This window comes from Euprymna scolopes, chromosome 5 (genome assembly GCF_053919585.1).
Source record: "Euprymna scolopes isolate OS-2025 chromosome 5, ASM5391958v1, whole genome shotgun sequence".
In the NCBI taxonomy this organism is placed as follows: domain Eukaryota; kingdom Metazoa; phylum Mollusca; class Cephalopoda; order Sepiida; family Sepiolidae; genus Euprymna; species Euprymna scolopes.
In genome coordinates, this window is record NC_136486.1 from 128,326,054 (window position 1) to 128,334,376 (window position 8,323).

General features: G+C 33.3%; 1 pseudogene; it reads left to right on the top strand.

Moving 5' to 3' along the window:
* Nucleotides 1–4,495: 4,495 nt before the first annotated feature.
* On the top strand, nucleotides 4,496–4,621 carry LOC145277230 (U2 spliceosomal RNA; annotated as a pseudogene).
* The last annotated feature ends 3,702 nt before the right edge of the window (nucleotides 4,622–8,323 follow it).

The following is an 8,323-nucleotide window of genomic DNA, read 5'->3' on the forward strand; positions in this document are numbered from 1 at the left end:
CTATTTTATTTATTTTTTCCAATTTTTCTGATGATATTTAAAAGAATAATTAAAGGTTCCATGTGTGGTTCAAAGTTGGCCGCGGTAGTGCTTTTCGTTTTTCCAACAATACATCAAGAAGTATTGCGTGATCAGAAAAATTGAAAGAATAAAGAAAAAAAAGTTTAATTAAACGGAATCTCTCTTCTGTCAGTAACAACCTTTGTTTAAATACGCACACACACACACGGAGAGATAAAAAGGCACAGACTATTATACGTTTATCAACATTTCGCCTGTATTTCAAGACTTCCTCGATTTGATTGATTTGAAAAAATAAAACACCAGTACAATATTTAAAAATATATTTGTTGTGTTTTAATGATAAATGGATGTTTTTGCCCCATTTACGAAAGAAAAAAAATAGCCGATAGCATCTAAAGTGTGTATAACGTTTATTGCATGCACATTTATTTTAACGACATATAACCGTTAGAATTTTAAAACAAGTTATGTTGTTTCTGTTTTTTATGGTTAATATATTAAAAATGTTGGATGTGTATGTGAAATGAAATCGGCGTTTCTTCGTTTTTTTTTGTATTTACTGGTTTATATTATTATTTTATTTTCTGTATGCTTTTTTTTATCTGTACATACTTATTTTATCATCTGCATATACTTGTATTAGATATGTTTTTTTACAAAGGAATCACGGGTCCTGGATATGACCTTAAACTATATCCAGTGGTGAAGCCCCAGCTTGCGGGCTTTGGGAAGTGTGGACCCACCCTTTAATTGCCATTGCTCCCAGGCCCACTCTGACCCGGAGTGGTAGAACCTGTTAGGGTCCCAGCTATGAGTTAAATAGAAACCGACTTGAAAACAACAAATATATTCTATTAAAAGAAAAATTCTTCAAAATCTTTGGATTCGGCGATAAATAACCTGAAAAGGGTTGATAAGCCGTAAAACAAAAACAACCGAATAACCAAAGGAATCACGACTTACCAAAGCCATTCGAGGATAAGGATTAAAGAGTGTACAGTGGTCAAAAGGACAATATCATAGTAATCGTTAGAAGTGTAAAGTTGGTAAATTGGATTACTTAAGGGGAACGGCTCATCAAGAACTTGTTTACATTGGACTTGAAGACGACTATATTGTAGTCAGCTGGAAAGCAAGTAAACGGAAGAGAGTTCCAGTTTTAGAAATGTTTTATTATTTTTAATGTTTGTAATGTGATTTGTATTATTGGAAATCAATTGTAGACGTCGGTCTGTTTAATTTTGTCTGAATTAGTAATGAGTGCTGATTCAAGAAGTTTTCGCCGAGATTTATTTAAAATGAATGCAATGAGTTTAACGCGTTTATAGATAAATCAATAACTATGTTGCAATGAATGAGAAAATGATGCATTAACGGAATTGTTATTTTCTTATATCCCTTATGTTTACCAAGACTCATTGAGTTTCACCAATGTATATTTGATGACAATTATGGCATGGAAGAGTATATCTACTTGTATGAGATAAGGGTTTGTTTTGGAAATGTTTAGTTATTTTCAATGTTTGTAATGTGATTTGTATCATGGGAATTCCTAATTAGTTTATGGTTTCAAATTATGGTGTTGCTAGCGTATATAGGGTCAAATCCATATGTTTATAATAGGAGTGTCTGATGTGTATGACTTTTTTTTTTATTGTTTCTAGAGAATATTTGTCTGTTTTCTTTCTCTAGCGTTTAATATAAAATATGTGAGATATTGCAATCTCTGCAAAGGTTTTGTGATGAATTTGAATTCTTTGTCAAGCAGCAAATTCTAAATGCACGTAGGAAGAAACCAACTATTATACTTGTTTTTATTCTGTTATTATCCTTCAAGTAGAAACTATTTTGTTTGGATTTTGCGATGAAGTTTGAAAGATAGATAATTGTTGGGTTTTATTATAAGTATATCTAGAAATTATATTGTGATTTTTCTAAGAATAAACAGACTAGTACTCTACTAAGGTTGTTACCCATAAGAAGACCGTAATTTTGCTCTTAGAAATTATTATTGAATTGAAAATAAAAACTGTCAATGATGTCTGATACGTGTTGAGAGTGTTGGGAGAAAACGGAAAGTTAATGTTAATTTTTTAAATTTTATATAAAGATAATTCCAAATGTTTAAAAATAGAAACATTGGTGTATAATGATGTTATATCTAAGTTGTGTATAGTTTGTTTTGTTCATTAATGTTTTGTATTTTGTTAAATAAATATTCACAGTTTTCCTTACGTGTGAAGTGATGATAGTGCTCATTAGTAGGGTTAGAATATTGATTATAACTCGTGCGATTTTATGAATGGGGGTTAAATGCTAGATATTATAGAGCGCGAGTTTTGGGAAGACCATATCATGTGGGAATATTTTGGTGGTATTCAATAATATGATGCCCATATTTTATCGTTTTTATAAGAATGTTGAAATATTTATTAAATGTTTCAATTTGTTTACAGTTGTAAATCTGTTGGTGTATGTATTTTTGTCTGCTAGCAAATATGTCCTTTAAATATTTTTTTTCATTATTACTATACCACCTTTATCTATTGGTGATATGTTTTAGGTATTTTAAAGTGTGTATATATATATATATATATATATATATATATATATATATATATTCCGTAGTATTGAATTATTGGATTTAGTGACTTTGAAGTAATTCCTTGTATGAAACCTGTTTTTAGTCGCGTGTAAGCGACACTATAAGTCGGTCGGTCGGTCGGTCGGTCGGTCTGTCTGTCGGCAACACTTTTCTCCTTGGCCTTTTTGGTTAAGATCAAAGGTCTTTTGTTAATAGATGCTGTTCTTAGCTTTTTAAGTTTTTCTTGGTCTTTTGGCCAAGATCGGGGTGAAGTATCTGTTCAGATAGATGCTGCAAGCAGGGACCATATGTGGGGGCAGCCTCACATGTGGGGCCTTGGTCAATGTGGGGGCGGACCTCCATACCAATTGGCACTATCCAGCTCCCCTACTCCCCGGGGAGTTGGTCCCGATTTCCCCTTCACTCCTCACATTAAAATCGGTCTTGTGCCTTATTTGATCGGTGGAGGAGCAAATAAATACCCTTTTCTTGCCCTTTTGGCCAAGATCAAAGTGTAATATCTGTTCCGGCACATACTGCAAACAAATGCCATATGTAGGGGCGACCCCACATATAAGACCTTGGTCAATGTAGGGCCAACGCTTCTTACCAATTGCAACTATCTAGCTCCCCTACTCCCGAGGAGTTGGTCCCCATTTCCCCTTAATTCCTCACATTAAAAATCGGCCTTGTGCCTAATTTGCTCGGTTGGGGAGCAAATAGATACCCGTTGGGCCAAGATCAACGTGTAGTATCTGTTCAGGCAGATACTGCAAGCAAAGACCGTATGTTGGAGCAACCCCACATAAAAGACCTTGGTCAATGTAGGGGCAACCCTTCATACCAATTGTCACTATCCAGCTCCCCTAATCCACGGGGATCTGGTCCCCATTTCCCTTTAACTCCTCACATTAAAAATCGGCCTTGTGCCTAATTTGCTCGGTGGGGGAGCAAATAAATACCCTTGTCTTGGCCTTTTGGCCAAGATCAAAGCGTAGTATCTGTTCAAGCACATACTGCAAGCAAAGACCATATGTGGAGGCAACTCGCATAAAAGACCTTGGTCAATTTAGGGGCAACCCTTCATACCAAATGTTAATATTCAGCTCCCCTACTCCACAGGGAATTGGTCCCCATTTCCCCTTCACTCCACAAATTAAAAATCGGCCTTGTGCCTAATTTGCTCGGTGGGGAGCACATAAATACCCTTTTGGTTAAGATCAACGTGTAATATCTGTTCCGGCACATACTGCAAGGAAAGACAATTTGTGGGAGAAACCCCACATATAAGACCTTGGTGAATGTAGGATCAACCCTTCATATCAAGTGTTACTATCCAGCTCCCCTACTCCCCGTGGTCCCCATTTCCCCTTCTCATATTAAAAATTGGCCTTGTGCCTAATTGGCTTGGTGGGGGAGCAAATAAATACCAACCTAACATATAAAATCTTATCCAATGTAGGGCAACCCTTCATACCAATTGTCACTATCAAGCTCCCTTACTCCCCGGGGAGTTGGTCCCCATGTCCCCTTCACTGCTTACATTAAAAAATCGGCCTTGTGACTAATTTGCTAGGTGGGGGAGAAAATAAATACCAACCCTTCATACCAATTGTCTATCCAGCTCCCCTTCTCGCCGGGGAGCTGGCCCCTTTCTTCTCTTCAGTCTTCACATTAAAATCGGTCTTGTGCCTAATTTGCTCGGTGGGGGAGCAAATAAATACCAACCTCACATGTAAGATCTTGGTCAATGTAGGGCCAACCCTTCATACCAATTATCACTATCCAGCTCCCCTACTCCCCGGGGAGTTGGTCCCCATTTCCCATTCACTCCTCACATTAAAATCGGCCTTGTGCCTTATTTGCTCGGTGGGGGAGCAAATAAATACCCTTTTCTTGGCCTTTTGGCCAAGATCAAAGTGTAGTATCTGATCTTGCTACAGCTGTACTCATTGTGATATAAAGTGGAGGATCACTTTTCTGTATTAATTTAATGTAAAATGATCACCCACTTTACAACCAGTCAGTCTCAAAGCAATTCAAGTCATTCTCCAGATCATTCAAGCTGTTTTTGAAGGATTCCAGTTATTTTTTAAGCATTCAAGTCATTCTTAAGTTCATTAAAGTCATTCAAGTCATTTACTTTTTATTTAATTAAGTCATTTCAGCCCATTTTTCAGTCATTGCGTTTATCTGTTAGAATTTCATGTCAATCCTACATTCATGCATTCATTCATTACACGAGGGTACGCGACTAATGGCTATCGGCCTTGTTTTAAACTAGTGTTTGTAATTATTTAAAATTGTGTTGATAGTGATAGTTGAACGTTGATATTTTCTTAAAATATGTGCTTTTTCCATGATTACTATACCCAGCCTTTATCAGCTGGACATGTATGTTCTTGTAATTGAGTAGGTGCGACTGAAATAACTCCCTGTATGAAACCTTTTTTTTTTTAATCCGTGTTTACATGTTTTTAATTAGTCAACATTGTTATGGTGATATTCGAATGTATGCCAGCTGCGAATTAAACTTCAATTTTCATGTGGCAAAGTTATTTGGTGGTGAGATTTTGTACTAGTTGCGTTTGAGTTGCTATTTGAAATAAATTTTGTAAGTTTGTTTTCTATTCTGAAGATATGGCGGGTGTTGAATTTTTGTAATGATTTGTTTATATTTGTAATTCAATTCTCCATAATTGTGTAGCTCTGTTGCTAACGTTTAGGCTTCGTAGAAGAGATAAGAGATTTGATGTTTCAAAAGCTCCGCTAATAAAAGATAAATATTTCTTAATGTAGTCCGTAGGAATATACTGTGAATATTTCAAATGTTCTTGTAGACATAATTGACTCTTCTATGCATTTCAGCAAAAATGTTCTGTTGTTTTATGAGTTGGCAGTGAATAAAGGGTTTTATATTTTCGTAGCTTTTGCTTTAAAATTTGGTTTTCAATTTTCGACGGAATAATGAAATAATAGTTCACTGTGATAGAGAGATGAAAAAAAAAAAGAAACCAAATGTGTCGTCTTTTTATTTCAAGACTTCTTCGGGATAATTGATTTGAAGAAATAAAATACTCGTACAATATTTAAAAATATATTGGTTCTGAAATGAATGTTTTTTTTTTACTATTTCCAAATAAAATATATGACACACACACACATTTAAGATTTATTGCGTTTTGTATTCAAACTATCTCCCTCTCTCTCTCTCTCTATATATATATATATATGGTTGATTATTTTAAAAAACTGATTACATATAATGATACAAGATGTATCGAGACACAGGAATAGATATGTTTAATCTGGCAGAACGGCGGTTCATTAAATTTGTAGGGTCTGCGTTCGCGCCTGGTCCACAAAGTATGGAAATATAAAATTTAAAAATTAAAAGGAAAACGTTTACAAGTGTGTTTGATATAGATGTACATAAGAATACTTTGATAAGTATGTTTTAACTTAAATAGGGATGGTATAATAAAATTGTGGGGTCTGCGTTCGCGCCTGGCCTCCATAGAATGGAAATAGGCACAAACTTTAATAAAGACTTTTCATATCTATCTGTGTAAGTATACTTTGATAATTATGTTTCAGTTTGAAGAAATATGCTATAATAAAATTATGGGGTGTTCATTCGCGCCTGACCTCCATAGAATGGAAATATGTCACAAATTTTAACAAGGTTTTTAATATAGATCCACAGAATATTGTTATAAGTGTTTTGGTATGAACAGGTATGGTATAATAAATGATGGAGTTTATCTATTTTATTTTTACTTTCATCATATTTTGCTTTGGTCCTGATACCCCCAAATTCGAAGCTATCTCTTTACAACCCTTCCTTTTCATAACCTATCATACTTTCATAATCAGAGTCCATTTTCTGTAGGCTGTTTTTGAACCCAGTCAACGACGGGTACTTGTGCTAGTAATATATATATATATATATATATATATATATATATATATATATATATAGAGAGAGAGAGAGAGAGAGAGAGAGAGAGAGAGAGAGAGAGTTTGAATACAAAACGCAATAATCTAATTTCTTCCCATTGAAATATTAATAAACAGCGATTATATCAAATTTAAACTTATATTGATTAAATGCAATAAAAATATACTTAAATTAGATTAATTCTAAACATGTTGCAGTGTTGGAATGCAACGTTTCTGTAGTGAAAGATTTGCAATTTAAGAAATTGCGTCCATGAAAATTTTGATCGAGGACTTGACTTTTTTTTTAAAAACAACATCGCCTGACGAGATCTTAAGTTATTTATGAGTAATTAACAGACATATTGTCATGATCACGTAGCGATATAAAAATGTTTATATAAACATAATATATATATATATATATATATATATATATATATATATATATAACTCTTCCTTGTTTTTTCTTGTAATCCTCCTTTTCTCTTTGTCGGACCATTTTCCGAACCTTTTTTCTGAATGAAAAAAGAACTTACCCATAATCGCGAACGTTTTCAACCTCCATTGGTCATCCTCAGGCGAGTAGTAAAAAATTAAAAATGAAAGTAGCGAGATGAAATTAAAAGATGATTAAAAGGCGATTAAAATCGCTTACAATCACTAAAATACTCAAAATCACTTAAGCGTGCCCTCCGTTTCGTTTTGAGTCTGGTTAATCGTTGGTTTTTCAATGCGGATTAACAATGCCTCAAAGATCAGGATATATATATATATATATATATATATATATATATATTTATATATATATGTATATATCCATGGACAGACAGTTTCGTTGTATCACATCACTTCACTGATGCTAGAATAGCACTCATTTCAAGCCACAAATCGAACCTAGAACGATTTACTTGATTACTGGCAGTTTATTTAAATAAACATCGCTCGCCCATTTCTTTATTGACAAAGAGCTTTGCATTATGCTAAGTAAGCAGCAGGTTACATCCTTTGATAAACGTAAAAAGGTATGCTATTGCGTATAATTTCTATTCTTTAGGTATACCAAAATATAATCCAAGAAATTTCTCTTCAGTTTACTACTTAAATAATTCTGGAAACTGAAACAACTATAAATATTCGTATTAGTATTTATACAACAATACCAACCAGATAAAAAAGCGTAGTATTCGACATAGAGCACTTATACAAGACAAATGAATTGAAACGCTAAGCTACAATTTGCAACAAAAATAATTTTTTGATAAGGAATGCAAATAATAACAATAAAAAAAACTTTCCTTATTCCATGGAGTTTTAGTGAATGTTTCACATCTTCGGGGGAAACGTAGTTAGCAAATGATATTTATAGGCAATCTATAAATTTTATTGGTTAGCACATACATTGAAAATAAAAAATTATGAAATAAATCATATTTGTATGAAACCTTATAAAATATTTGAAGCTTTCATACAAATATGCCTTTTTTTCATAATTTTTAGGTTTCAATTTATGTGCTAATCAGTAAAATTTTCTCTGGAGATACGAGTTGTTTATTTAAACAACATGGAATAAAGAAATATTTTTTTCTGTCAAAAAAATAAATTTATTTTAAATTTTAGTTGAAATCTAATTTTCATACATATATATATATATATATATATAATAAACATTACAATTAACTTTCTTGAAGTTATACATTTGGATTTTACTGTCACTTGATTATTTATCTTCCACTAGACTATCCATTCATGTGTAATCACCTTTTTCTTAACCAT